This window comes from Spermophilus citellus (genome assembly GCF_964194105.1).
Source record: "Spermophilus citellus genome assembly, chromosome: 4".
Classification (NCBI taxonomy): domain Eukaryota; kingdom Metazoa; phylum Chordata; class Mammalia; order Rodentia; family Sciuridae; genus Spermophilus; species Spermophilus citellus.
The window spans coordinates 79,540,168-79,556,081 of record NC_138185.1 but is presented as its reverse complement, the minus strand read 5'-3'; positions in this window follow the sequence as shown (position 1 = coordinate 79,556,081).

Below are 15,914 nucleotides of genomic sequence, written 5' to 3'. Positions count from 1 at the left end.
GAAATCTCAGCAAATATTTTTTCACCCAAACTGCATGATACTTTCAGGTAATGATCAGTACACTAAGCCCACTTGGTTCCCCAAATTTCGTTCTTCTATGTTGAAGCGTTCGTTTCCAGTAACAGTTAGAATTTTGGCGTTTCACTCTGTTTTCTCCTATATTGATAGATGTATTTGGAACTCTAAATCAAACACGGTTTGTGCTAGCTTCTTGAAACTTGACACAGTAAAGCAGTTTCACATTCTAACTCTATGTTTTGTTTCCTTTTCATGTAGCCCTAAGCAGTGACTGGCGAGAAACACTTTCATTGAAAGGGGTTGCAAGCTTCCAAAAATTACGAGTCTCCAGAAATCTCAGCACATATTTTTTCACCCAAACTAGATGATACTTTCAGGTAATGATCAGTACACTAAGTCCTCTTGGTTCCCCAAATTTCGTTCTTCTATGTTGAAGCATTCGTTTACAGTAACAGTTTCCACTCTGGCATTACACTCTGTTTTCTCCTATATTGATAGATGTATTTGGAACTCTAAATCAAACACGGTTTGTGCTAGCTTCTTGAAACTTGACACAGTAATGCAGTTTCACATTCTACCAATATGTTTTGTTTCCTTTTCATGTAGCCCTAAGCAGTGACTGGCGAGAAACACTTTCATTGAAAGGGGTTGCAAGCTTCCAAAAATTACGAGTCTCCAGAAATCTCAGCAAATATTTTTTCACCCAAGCTGCATGATACTTTCAGGTAATGATCAGTACACTAAGCCCACTTGGTTCCCCAAATTTCGTTCTTCTATGTTGAAGCGTTAGTTTCCAGTAACAGTTAGAATTTTGGCGTTTCACTCTGTTTTCTCCTATATTGATAGATGTATTTGGAACTCTAAATCAAACACGGTTTGTGCTAGCTTCTTGAAACTTGACACAGTAAAGCAGTTTCACATTCTATCTCTATGTTTTGTTTCCTTTTCATGTAGCCCTAAGCAGTGACTGGCGAGAAACACTTTCATTGAAAGGGGTTGCAAGCTTCCAAAAATTACGAGTCTCCAGAAATCTCAGCAAATATTTTTTCACCCAAACTGCATGATACTTTCAGGTAATGATCAGTACACTAAGCCCACTTGGTTCCCCAAATTTCGTTCTTCTATGTTGAAGCGTTCGTTTCCAGTAACAGTTTGAATTTTGTCGTTTCACTCTTTTTTCTCTTATATTGATAGATGTATTTGGAACTCTAAATCAAACACGGTTTGTGCTAGCTTCTTGAAACTTGACACAGTAAAGCAGTTTCACATTCTAACTCTATGTTTTGTTTCCTTTTCATGTAGCCCTAAGCAGTGACTGGCGAGAAACACTTTCATTGAAAGGGGTTGCAAGCTTCCAAAAATTACGAGTCTCCAGAAATCTCAGCAAATATTTTTTCACCCAAACTAGATTATACTTTCAGGTAATGATCAGTACACTAAGTCCTCTTGGTTCCCCAAATTTCGTTCTTCTATGTTGAAGCGTTCGTTTCCAGTAACAGTTTGAATTTTGTCGTTTCACTCTGTTTTCTCCTATATTGATAGATGTATTTGGAACTCTAAATCAAACACGGTTTGCGCTAGCTTCTTGAAACTTTACACAGTAAAGCAGTTTCACATTGTAACTCTATGTTTAGTTTCCTATTCATGTAGCTTTAAGCAGTGACTGGCGAGAAACACTTTCATTGAAAGGGGTTGCAAGCTTCCAAAAATTACGAGTCTCCAGAAATCTCAGCAAATATTTTTTCACCCAAACTGGATGATACTTTCAGGTAATGATCAGTACACTAAGCCCACTTGGTTCTCCAAATTTCATTCTTCTATGTTGAAGCGTTCGTTTCCAGTAACAGTTTCCATTCTGGCATTTCACTCTGTTTTCTCCTATATTGATAGATGTATTTGGAACTCTAAATCAAACACGGTTTGTGCTAGCTTCTTGAAACTTGACACAGTAAAGCAGTTTCACATTCTAACTCTATGTTTTGTTTCCTTTTCATGTAGCCCTAAGCAGTGACTGGCGAGAAACACTTTCATTGAAAGGGGTTGCAAGCTTCCAAAAATTACGAGTTTCCAGAAATCTCAGCAAATATTTTTTTCACCCAAACTGGATGATACTTTCACGTAATGATCAGTACACTAAGCCCACTTGGTTCCCCAAATTTCGTTATTCTATGTTGAAGCGTTCGTTTCCAGTAACAGTTTGAATTTTGTCGTTTCACTCTGTTTTCTCCTATATTGATAGATGTATTTGGAATACTAAATCAAACACGGTTTGTGCTAGCTTCTTGAAACTTGACACAGTAAAGCAGTTTCACATTCTAACTCTATGTTTTGTTTCCTTTTCATGTAGCTTTAAGCAGTGACTGGCGAGAAACACCTTCATTGAAAGGGGTTGCAAGCTTCCAAAAATCACGAGTCTCCAGAAATCTCAGCAAATATTTTTTCACCCAAACTGGATGATACTTTCAGGTAATGATCAGTACACTTGGCCCACTTGGTTCTCCATATTTCATTCTTCTATGTTGAAGCGTTCGTTTACAGTAACAGTTTCCACTCTGGCATTACACTCTGTTTTCTCCTATATTGATAGATGTATTTGGAACTCTAAATCAAACACGGTTTGTGCTAGCTTCTTGAAACTTGACACAGTAATGCAGTTTCACATTCTAACAATATGTTTTGTTTCCTTTTCATGTAGCCCTAAGCAGTGACTGGCGAGAAACACTTTCATTGAAAGGGGTTGCAAGCTTCCAAAAATTACGAGTCTCCAGAAATCTCAGCAAATATTTTTTCACCCAAACTGGATGATAGTTTCAGGTAATGATCAGAACACTAAGCCCACTTGGTTCTCCAAATTTCGTTCTTCTATTTGAAGCGTTCGTTTCCAGTAACAGTTTCCATTCTGGCATTTCACTCTGTTTTCTCCTATATTGATAGATGTATTTGGAACTCTAAATCAAACACGGTTTGTGCTAGCTTCTTGAAACTTGACACAGTAAAGCAGTTTCACATTCTAACTCTATGTTTTGTTTCCTTTTCATGTAGCCCTAAGCAGTGACTGGCGAGAAACACTTTCATTGAAAGGGGTTGCAAGCTTCCAAAAATTACGAGTTTCCAGAAATCTCAGCAAATATTTTTTTCACCCAAACTGGATGATACTTTCACGTAATGATCAGTACACTAAGCCCACTTGGTTCCCCAAATTTCGTTATTCTATGTTGAAGCGTTCGTTTCCAGTAACAGTTTGAATTTTGTCGTTTCACTCTGTTTTCTCCTATATTGATAGATGTATTTGGAATACTAAATCAAACACGGTTTGTGCTAGCTTCTTGAAACTTGACACAGTAAAGCAGTTTCACATTCTAACTCTATGTTTTGTTTCCTTTTCATGTAGCTTTAAGCAGTGACTGGCGAGAAACACCTTCATTGAAAGGGGTTGCAAGCTTCCAAAAATCACGAGTCTCCAGAAATCTCAGCAAATATTTTTTCACCCAAACTGGATGATACTTTCAGGTAATGATCAGTACACTTGGCCCACTTGGTTCTCCATATTTCGTTCTTCTATGTTGAAGCGTTCGTTTACAGTAACAGTTTCCACTCTGGCATTACACTCTGTTTTCTCCTATATTGATAGATGTATTTGGAACTCTAAATCAAACACGGTTTGTGCTAGCTTCTTGAAACTTGACACAGTAATGCAGTTTCACATTCTAACAATATGTTTTGTTTCCTTTTCATGTAGCCCTAAGCAGTGACTGGCGAGAAACACTTTCATTGAAAGGGGTTGCAAGCTTCCAAAAATTACGAGTCTCCAGAAATCTCAGCAAATATTTTTTCACCCAAACTGGATGATAGTTTCAGGTAATGATCAGAACACTAAGCCCACTTGGTTCTCCAAATTTCGTTCTTCTATTTGAAGCGTTCGTTTCCAGTAACAGTTTCCATTCTGGCATTTCACTCTGTTTTCTCCTATATTGATAGATGTATTTGGAACTCTAAATCAAACACGGTTTGTGCTAGCTTCTTGAAACTTGTCACAGTAAAGCAGTTTCACATTCTAACTCTATGTTTTGTTTCCTTTTCATGTAGCCCTAAGCAGTGACTGGCGAGAAACACTTTCATTGAAAGGGGTTGCAAGCTTCCAAAAATTACGAGTCTCCAGAAATCACAGCAAATATTTTTTCACCCAAACTAGATGATACTTTCAGGTAATGATCAGTACACTAAGCCCTCTTGGTTCCCCAAATTTCATTCTTCTATGTTGAAGCGTTCGTTTCCAGTAACAGTTTGAATTTTGTCGTTTCACTCTGTTTTCTCCTATATTGATAGATGTATTTGGAACTCTAAATCAAACACGGTTTGTGCTAGCTTCTTGAAACTTGACACAGTAAAGCAGTTTCACATTGTAACTCTATGTTTTGTTTCCTTTTCATGTAGCTTTAAGCAGTGACTGGCGAGAAACACTTTCATTGAAAGGGGTTGCAAGCTTCCAAAAATTACGAGTCTCCAGAAATCTCAGCAAATATTTTTTCACCCAAACTGGATGATACTTTCAGGTAATGATCAGTACACTAAGCCCACTTGGTTCCCCAAATTTCGTTATTCTATGTTGAAGCGTTCGTTTCCAGTAACAGTTTGAATTTTGTCGTTTCACTCTGTTTTCTCCTATATTGATAGATGTATTTGGAATACTAAATCAAACACGGTTTGTGCTAGCTTCTTGAAACTTGACACAGTAAAGCAGTTTCACATTCTAACTCTATGTTTTGTTTCCTTTTCATGTAGCTTTAAGCAGTGACTGGCGAGAAACACCTTCATTGAAAGGGGTTGCAAGCTTCCAAAAATCACGAGTCTCCAGAAATCTCAGCAAATATTTTTTCACCCAAACTGGATGATACTTTCAGGTAATGATCAGTACACTTGGCCCACTTGGTTCTCCATATTTCGTTCTTCTATGTTGAAGCGTTCGTTTACAGTAACAGTTTCCACTCTGGCATTACACTCTGTTTTCTCCTATATTGATAGATGTATTTGGAACTCTAAATCAAACACGGTTTGTGCTAGCTTTTTGAAACTTGACACAGTAATGCAGTTTCACATTCTAACAATATGTTTTGTTTCCTTTTCATGTAGCCCTAAGCAGTGACTGGCGAGAAACACTTTCATTGAAAGGGGTTGCAAGCTTCCAAAAATTACGAGTCTCCAGAAATCTCAGCAAATATTTTTTCACCCAAACTAGATGATAGTTTCAGGTAATGATCAGAACACTAAGCCCACTTGGTTCTCCAAATTTCGTTCTTCTATTTGAAGCGTTCGTTTCCAGTAACAGTTTCCATTCTGGCATTTCACTCTGTTTTCTCCTATATTGATAGATGTATTTGGAACTCTAAATCAAACACGGTTTGTGCTAGCTTCTTGAAACTTGTCACAGTAAAGCAGTTTCACATTCTAACTCTATGTTTTGTTTCCTTTTCATGTAGCCCTAAGCAGTGACTGGCGAGAAACACTTTCATTGAAAGGGGTTGCAAGCTTCCAAAAATTACGAGTCTCCAGAAATCACAGCAAATATTTTTTCACCCAAACTAGATGATACTTTCAGGTAATGATCAGTACACTAAGCCCTCTTGGTTCCCCAAATTTCATTCTTCTATGTTGAAGCGTTCGTTTCCAGTAACAGTTTGAATTTTGTCGTTTCACTCTGTTTTCTCCTATATTGATAGATGTATTTGGAACTCTAAATCAAACACGGTTTGTGCTAGCTTCTTGAAACTTGACACAGTAAAGCAGTTTCACATTGTAACTCTATGTTTTGTTTCCTTTTCATGTAGCTTTAAGCAGTGACTGGCGAGAAACACTTTCATTGAAAGGGGTTGCAAGCTTCCAAAAATTACGAGTCTCCAGAAATCTCAGCAAATATTTTTTCACCCAAACTGGATGATACTTTCAGGTAATGATCAGTACACTAAGCCCACTTGGTTCTCCAAATTTCATTCTTCTATGTTGAAGCGTTCGTTTCCAGTAACAGTTTCCATTCTGGCATTTCACTCTGTTTTCTCCTATATTGATAGATGTATTTGGAACTCTAAATCAAACACGGTTTGTGCTAGCTTCTTGAAACTTGACACAGTAAAGCAGTTTCACATTCTAACTCTATGTTTTGTTTCCTTTTCATGTAGCCCTAAGCAGTGATTGGCGAGAAACACTTTCATTGAAAGGGGTTGCAAGCTTCCAAAAATTACGAGTCTCCAGAAATCTCAGCAAATATTTTTTCACCCAAACTGGATGATACTTTCAGGTAACGATCAGTACACTAAGCCCACTTGGTTCCCCAAATTTCGTTCTTCTATGTTGAAGCGTTCGTTTCCAGTAACAGTTTGAATTTTTCGTTTCACTCTGCTTTCTCCTATATTGATAGATGTATTTGGAACACTAAATCAAACACGGTTTGTGCTAGCTTCTTGAAACTTGACACAGTAAAGCAGTTTCACATTCTAACTCTATGTTTTGTTTCCTTTTCATGTAGCTTTAAGCAGTGACTGGCGAGAAACACCTTCATTGAAAGGGGTTGCAAGCTTCCAAAAATCACGAATCTCCAGAAATCTCAGCAAATATTTTTTCACCCAAACTGGATGATACTTTCAGGTAATGATCAGTACACTTGGCCCACTTGGTTCTCCATATTTCGTTCTTCTATGTTGAAGCGTTCGTTTACAGTAACAGTTTCCACTCTGGCATTACACTCTGTTTTCTCCTGTATTGATAGATGTATTTGGAACTCTAAATCAAACACGGTTTGTGCTAGCTTCTTGAAACTTGACACAGTAATGCAGTTTCACATTCTAACAATATGTTTTGTTTCCTTTTCATGTAGCCCTAAGCAGTGACTGGCGAGAAACACTTTCATTGAAAGGGGTTGCAAGCTTCCAAAAATTACGAGTCTCCAGAAATCTCAGCAAATATTTTTTCACCCAAGCTGCATGATACTTTCAGGTAATGATCAGTACACTAAGCCCACTTGGTTCCCCAAATTTCGTTCTTCTATGTTGAAGCGTTCGTTTCCAGTAACAGTTAGAATTTTGGCGTTTCACTCTGTTTTCTCCTATATTGATAGATGTATTTGGAACTCTAAATCAAACACGGTTTGTGCTAGCTTCTTGAAACTTGACACAGTAAAGCAGTTTCACATTCTAACTCTATGTTTTGTTTCCTTTTCATGTAGCCCTAAGCAGTGACTGGCGAGAAACACTTTCATTGAAAGGGGTTGCAAGCTTCCAAAAATTACGAGTCTCCAGAAATCTCAGCAAATATTTTTTCACCCAAACTGGATGATAGTTTCAGGTAATGATCAGAACACTAAGCCCACTTGGTTCTCCAAATTTCGTTCTTCTATGTTGAAGCGTTCGTTTCCAGTAACAGTTTCCATTCTGGCATTTCACTCTATTTTCTCCTATATTGATAGATGTATTTGGAACTCTAAATCAAACACGGTTTGTGCTAGCTTCTTGAAACTTGACACAGTAAAGCAGTTTCACATTCTAACTCTATGTTTTGTTTCTTTTACATGTAGCCCTAAGCAGTGACTGGCGAGAAACACTTTCATTGAAAGGGGTTGCAAGCTTCCAAAAATTACGAGTCTCCAGAAATCTCAGCAAATATTTTTTCACCCAAACTGCATGATACTTTCAGGTAATGATCAGTACACTAAGCCCACTTGGTTCCCCAAATTTCGTTCTTCTATGTTGAAGCGTTCGTTTCCAGTAACAGTTTGAATTTTTGCGTTTCACTCTGTTTTCTCCTATATTGATAGATGTATTTGGAACTCTAAATCAAACACGGTTTGTGCTAGCTTCTTGAAACTTGACACAGTAAAGCAGTTTCACATTCTAACTCTATGTTTTGTTTCCTTTTCATGTAGCCCTAAGAAGTGACTGGCGAGAAACACTTTCATTGAAAGGGGTTGCAAGCTTCCAAAAATTACGAGTCTCCAGAAATCTCAGCAAATATTTTTTCACCCAAACTAGATGATACATTCAGGTAATGATCAGTACACTAAGTCCTCTTGGTTCCCCAAATTTCGTTCTTCTATGTTGAAGCGTTCGTTTCCAGTAACAGTTTGAATTTTGTCGTTTCACTCTGTTTTCTCCTATATTGATAGATGTATTTGTAACTCTAAAACAAACACGGTTTGTGCTAGCTTCTTGAAACTTGACACAGTAAAGCAGTTTCACATTGTAACTCTATGTTTTGTTTCCTTTTCATGTAGCTTTAAGCAGTGACTGGCGAGAAACACTTTCATTGAAAGGGGTTGCAAGCTTCCAAAAATTACGAGTCTCCAGAAATCTCAGCAAATATTTTTTCACCCAAACTGGATGATACTTTCAGGTAATGATCAGTACACTAAGCCCACTTGGTTCTCCAAATTTCATTCTTCTATGTTGAAGCGTTCGTTTCCAGTAACAGTTTCCATTCTGGCATTTCACTCTGTTTTCTCCTATATTGATAGATGTATTTGGAACTCTAAATCAAACACGGTTTGTGCTAGCTTCTTGAAACTTGACACAGTAAAGCAGTTTCACATTCTAACTCTATGTTTTGTTTCCTTTTCATGTAGCCCTAAGCAGTGACTGGCGAGAAACACTTTCATTGAAAGGGGTTGCAAGCTTCCAAAAATTACGAGTCTCCAGAAATCTCAGCAAATATTTTTTCACCCAAACTGGATGATACTTTCACGTAATGATCAGTACACGAAGCCCACTTGGTTCCCCAAATTTCGTTCTTCTATGTTGAAGCCTTCGTTTCCAGTAACAGTTTGAATTTTGTCGTTTCACTCTGTTTTCTCCTATATTGATAGATGTATTTGGAACTCTAAATCAAACACGGTTTGTGCTAGCTTCTTGAAACTTGACACAGTAAAGCAGTTTCACATTGTAACTCTATGTTTTGTTTCCTATTCATGTAGCTTTAAGCAGTGACTGGCGAGAAACACTTTCATTGAAAGGGGTTGCAAGCTTCCAAAAATTACGAGTCTCCAGAAATCTCAGCAAATATTTTTTCACCCAAACTGGATGATACTTTCAGGTAATGATCAGTACACTAAGCCCACTTGGTTCTCCAAATTTCATTCTTCTATGTTGAAGCGTTCGTTTCCAGTAACAGTTTCCATTCTGGCATTTCACTCTGTTTTCTCCTATATTGATAGATGTATTTGGAACTCTAAATCAAACACGGTTTGTGCTAGCTTCTTGAAACTTGACACAGTAAAGCAGTTTCACATTCTAACTCTATGTTTTGTTTCCTTTTCATGTAGCCCTAAGCAGTGACTGGCGAGAAACACTTTCATTGAAAGGGGTTGCAAGCTTCCAAAAATTACGAGTTTCCAGAAATCTCAGCAAATATTTTTTTCACCCAAACTGGATGATACTTTCACGTAATGATCAGTACACTAAGCCCACTTGGTTCCCCAAATTTCGTTATTCTATGTTGAAGCGTTCGTTTCCAGTAACAGTTTGAATTTTGTCGTTTCACTCTGTTTTCTCCTATATTGATAGATGTATTTGGAATACTAAATCAAACACGGTTTGTGCTAGCTTCTTGAAACTTGACACAGTAAAGCAGTTTCACATTCTAACTCTATGTTTTGTTTCCTTTTCATGTAGCTTTAAGCAGTGACTGGCGAGAAACACCTTCATTGAAAGGGGTTGCAAGCTTCCAAAAATCACGAGTCTCCAGAAATCTCAGCAAATATTTTTTCACCCAAACTGGATGATACTTTCAGGTAATGATCAGTACACTTGGCCCACTTGGTTCTCCATATTTCATTCTTCTATGTTGAAGCGTTCGTTTACAGTAACAGTTTCCACTCTGGCATTACACTCTGTTTTCTCCTATATTGATAGATGTATTTGGAACTCTAAATCAAACACGGTTTGTGCTAGCTTCTTGAAACTTGACACAGTAATGCAGTTTCACATTCTAACAATATGTTTTGTTTCCTTTTCATGTAGCCCTAAGCAGTGACTGGCGAGAAACACTTTCATTGAAAGGGGTTGCAAGCTTCCAAAAATTACGAGTCTCCAGAAATCTCAGCAAATATTTTTTCACCCAAACTGGATGATAGTTTCAGGTAATGATCAGAACACTAAGCCCACTTGGTTCTCCAAATTTCGTTCTTCTATTTGAAGCGTTCGTTTCCAGTAACAGTTTCCATTCTGGCATTTCACTCTGTTTTCTCCTATATTGATAGATGTATTTGGAACTCTAAATCAAACACGGTTTGTGCTAGCTTCTTGAAACTTGACACAGTAAAGCAGTTTCACATTCTAACTCTATGTTTTGTTTCCTTTTCATGTAGCCCTAAGCAGTGACTGGCGAGAAACACTTTCATTGAAAGGGGTTGCAAGCTTCCAAAAATTACGAGTTTCCAGAAATCTCAGCAAATATTTTTTTCACCCAAACTGGATGATACTTTCACGTAATGATCAGTACACTAAGCCCACTTGGTTCCCCAAATTTCGTTATTCTATGTTGAAGCGTTCGTTTCCAGTAACAGTTTGAATTTTGTCGTTTCACTCTGTTTTCTCCTATATTGATAGATGTATTTGGAACTCTAAATCAAACACGGTTTGTGCTAGCTTCTTGAAACTTGACACAGTAAAGCAGTTTCACATTGTAACTCTATGTTTTGTTTCCTTTTCATGTAGCTTTAAGCAGTGACTGGCGAGAAACACTTTCATTGAAAGGGGTTGCAAGCTTCCAAAAATTACGAGTCTCCAGAAATCTCAGCAAATATTTTTTCACCCAAACTGGATGATACTTTCAGGTAATGATCAGTACACTAAGCCCACTTGGTTCTCCAAATTTCATTCTTCTATGTTGAAGCGTTCGTTTCCAGTAACAGTTTCCATTCTGGCATTTCACTCTGTTTTCTCCTATATTGATAGATGTATTTGGAACTCTAAATCAAACACGGTTTGTGCTAGCTTCTTGAAACTTGACACAGTAAAGCAGTTTCACATTCTAACTCTATGTTTTGTTTCCTTTTCATGTAGCCCTAAGCAGTGATTGGCGAGAAACACTTTCATTGAAAGGGGTTGCAAGCTTCCAAAAATTACGAGTCTCCAGAAATCTCAGCAAATATTTTTTCACCCAAACTGGATGATACTTTCAGGTAACGATCAGTACACTAAGCCCACTTGGTTCCCCAAATTTCGTTCTTCTATGTTGAAGCGTTTGTTTCCAGTAACAGTTTGAATTTTTCGTTTCACTCTGCTTTCTCCTATATTGATAGATGTATTTGGAACACTAAATCAAACACGGTTTGTGCTAGCTTCTTGAAACTTGACACAGTAAAGCAGTTTCACATTCTAACTCTATGTTTTGTTTCCTTTTCATGTAGCTTTAAGCAGTGACTGGCGAGAAACACCTTCATTGAAAGGGGTTGCAAGCTTCCAAAAATCACGAATCTCCAGAAATCTCAGCAAATATTTTTTCACCCAAACTGGATGATACTTTCAGGTAATGATCAGTACACTTGGCCCACTTGGTTCTCCATATTTCGTTCTTCTATGTTGAAGCGTTCGTTTACAGTAACAGTTTCCACTCTGGCATTACACTCTGTTTTCTCCTGTATTGATAGATGTATTTGGAACTCTAAATCAAACACGGTTTGTGCTAGCTTCTTGAAACTTGACACAGTAATGCAGTTTCACATTCTAACAATATGTTTTGTTTCCTTTTCATGTAGCCCTAAGCAGTGACTGGCGAGAAACACTTTCATTGAAAGGGGTTGCAAGCTTCCAAAAATTACGAGTCTCCAGAAATCTCAGCAAATATTTTTTCACCCAAGCTGCATGATACTTTCAGGTAATGATCAGTACACTAAGCCCACTTGGTTCCCCAAATTTCGTTCTTCTATGTTGAAGCGTTCGTTTCCAGTAACAGTTAGAATTTTGGCGTTTCACTCTGTTTTCTCCTATATTGATAGATGTATTTGGAACTCTAAATCAAACACGGTTTGTGCTAGCTTCTTGAAACTTGACACAGTAAAGCAGTTTCACATTCTAACTCTATGTTTTGTTTCCTTTTCATGTAGCCCTAAGCAGTGACTGGCGAGAAACACTTTCATTGAAAGGGGTTGCAAGCTTCCAAAAATTACGAGTCTCCAGAAATCTCAGCAAATATTTTTTCACCCAAACTGGATGATAGTTTCAGGTAATGATCAGAACACTAAGCCCACTTGGTTCTCCAAATTTCGTTCTTCTATGTTGAAGCGTTCGTTTCCAGTAACAGTTTCCATTCTGGCATTTCACTCTATTTTCTCCTATATTGATAGATGTATTTGGAACTCTAAATCAAACACGGTTTGTGCTAGCTTCTTGAAACTTGACACAGTAAAGCAGTTTCACATTCTAACTCTATGTTTTGTTTCTTTTACATGTAGCCCTAAGCAGTGACTGGCGAGAAACACTTTCATTGAAAGGGGTTGCAAGCTTCCAAAAATTACGAGTCTCCAGAAATCTCAGCAAATATTTTTTCACCCAAACTGCATGATACTTTCAGGTAATGATCAGTACACTAAGCCCACTTGGTTCCCCAAATTTCGTTCTTCTATGTTGAAGCGTTCGTTTCCAGTAACAGTTTGAATTTTTGCGTTTCACTCTGTTTTCTCCTATATTGATAGATGTATTTGGAACTCTAAATCAAACACGGTTTGTGCTAGCTTCTTGAAACTTGACACAGTAAAGCAGTTTCACATTCTAACTCTATGTTTTGTTTCCTTTTCATGTAGCCCTAAGAAGTGACTGGCGAGAAACACTTTCATTGAAAGGGGTTGCAAGCTTCCAAAAATTACGAGTCTCCAGAAATCTCAGCAAATATTTTTTCACCCAAACTAGATGATACATTCAGGTAATGATCAGTACACTAAGTCCTCTTGGTTCCCCAAATTTCGTTCTTCTATGTTGAAGCGTTCGTTTCCAGTAACAGTTTGAATTTTGTCGTTTCACTCTGTTTTCTCCTATATTGATAGATGTATTTGTAACTCTAAAACAAACACGGTTTGTGCTAGCTTCTTGAAACTTGACACAGTAAAGCAGTTTCACATTGTAACTCTATGTTTTGTTTCCTTTTCATGTAGCTTTAAGCAGTGACTGGCGAGAAACACTTTCATTGAAAGGGGTTGCAAGCTTCCAAAAATTACGAGTCTCCAGAAATCTCAGCAAATATTTTTTCACCCAAACTGGATGATACTTTCAGGTAATGATCAGTACACTAAGCCCACTTGGTTCTCCAAATTTCATTCTTCTATGTTGAAGCGTTCGTTTCCAGTAACAGTTTCCATTCTGGCATTTCACTCTGTTTTCTCCTATATTGATAGATGTATTTGGAACTCTAAATCAAACACGGTTTGTGCTAGCTTCTTGAAACTTGACACAGTAAAGCAGTTTCACATTCTAACTCTATGTTTTGTTTCCTTTTCATGTAGCCCTAAGCAGTGACTGGCGAGAAACACTTTCATTGAAAGGGGTTGCAAGCTTCCAAAAATTACGAGTCTCCAGAAATCTCAGCAAATATTTTTTCACCCAAACTGGATGATACTTTCACGTAATGATCAGTACACGAAGCCCACTTGGTTCCCCAAATTTCGTTCTTCTATGTTGAAGCCTTCGTTTCCAGTAACAGTTTGAATTTTGTCGTTTCACTCTGTTTTCTCCTATATTGATAGATGTATTTGGAACTCTAAATCAAACACGGTTTGTGCTAGCTTCTTGAAACTTGACACAGTAAAGCAGTTTCACATTGTAACTCTATGTTTTGTTTCCTATTCATGTAGCTTTAAGCAGTGACTGGCGAGAAACACTTTCATTGAAAGGGGTTGCAAGCTTCCAAAAATTACGAGTCTCCAGAAATCTCAGCAAATATTTTTTCACCCAAACTGGATGATACTTTCAGGTAATGATCAGTACACTAAGCCCACTTGGTTCTCCAAATTTCATTCTTCTATGTTGAAGCGTTCGTTTCCAGTAACAGTTTCCATTCTGGCATTTCACTCTGTTTTCTCCTATATTGATAGATGTATTTGGAACTCTAAATCAAACACGGTTTGTGCTAGCTTCTTGAAACTTGACACAGTAAAGCAGTTTCACATTCTAACTCTATGTTTTGTTTCCTTTTCATGTAGCCCTAAGCAGTGACTGGCGAGAAACACTTTCATTGAAAGGGGTTGCAAGCTTCCAAAAATTACGAGTTTCCAGAAATCTCAGCAAATATTTTTTTCACCCAAACTGGATGATACTTTCACGTAATGATCAGTACACTAAGCCCACTTGGTTCCCCAAATTTCGTTATTCTATGTTGAAGCGTTCGTTTCCAGTAACAGTTTGAATTTTGTCGTTTCACTCTGTTTTCTCCTATATTGATAGATGTATTTGGAATACTAAATCAAACACGGTTTGTGCTAGCTTCTTGAAACTTGACACAGTAAAGCAGTTTCACATTCTAACTCTATGTTTTGTTTCCTTTTCATGTAGCTTTAAGCAGTGACTGGCGAGAAACACCTTCATTGAAAGGGGTTGCAAGCTTCCAAAAATCACGAGTCTCCAGAAATCTCAGCAAATATTTTTTCACCCAAACTGGATGATACTTTCAGGTAATGATCAGTACACTTGGCCCACTTGGTTCTCCATATTTCATTCTTCTATGTTGAAGCGTTCGTTTACAGTAACAGTTTCCACTCTGGCATTACACTCTGTTTTCTCCTATATTGATAGATGTATTTGGAACTCTAAATCAAACACGGTTTGTGCTAGCTTCTTGAAACTTGACACAGTAATGCAGTTTCACATTCTAACAATATGTTTTGTTTCCTTTTCATGTAGCCCTAAGCAGTGACTGGCGAGAAACACTTTCATTGAAAGGGGTTGCAAGCTTCCAAAAATTACGAGTCTCCAGAAATCTCAGCAAATATTTTTTCACCCAAACTGGATGATAGTTTCAGGTAATGATCAGAACACTAAGCCCACTTGGTTCTCCAAATTTCGTTCTTCTATTTGAAGCGTTCGTTTCCAGTAACAGTTTCCATTCTGGCATTTCACTCTGTTTTCTCCTATATTGATAGATGTATTTGGAACTCTAAATCAAACACGGTTTGTGCTAGCTTCTTGAAACTTGACACAGTAAAGCAGTTTCACATTCTAACTCTATGTTTTGTTTCCTTTTCATGTAGCCCTAAGCAGTGACTGGCGAGAAACACTTTCATTGAAAGGGGTTGCAAGCTTCCAAAAATTACGAGTTTCCAGAAATCTCAGCAAATATTTTTTTCACCCAAACTGGATGATACTTTCACGTAATGATCAGTACACTAAGCCCACTTGGTTCCCCAAATTTCGTTATTCTATGTTGAAGCGTTCGTTTCCAGTAACAGTTTGAATTTTGTCGTTTCACTCTGTTTTCTCCTATATTGATAGATGTATTTGGAATACTAAATCAAACACGGTTTGTGCTAGCTTCTTGAAACTTGACACAGTAAAGCAGTTTCACATTCTAACTCTATGTTTTGTTTCCTTTTCATGTAGCTTTAAGCAGTGACTGGCGAGAAACACCTTCATTGAAAGGGGTTGCAAGCTTCCAAAAATCACGAGTCTCCAGAAATCTCAGCAAATATTTTTTCACCCAAACTGGATGATACTTTCAGGTAATGATCAGTACACTTGGCCCACTTGGTTCTCCATATTTCGTTCTTCTATGTTGAAGCGTTCGTTTACAGTAACAGTTTCCACTCTGGCATTACACTCTGTTTTCTCCTATATTGATAGATGTATTTGGAACTCTAAATCAAACACGGTTTGTGCTAGCTTCTTGAAACTTGACACAGTAATGCAGTTTCACATTCTAACAATATG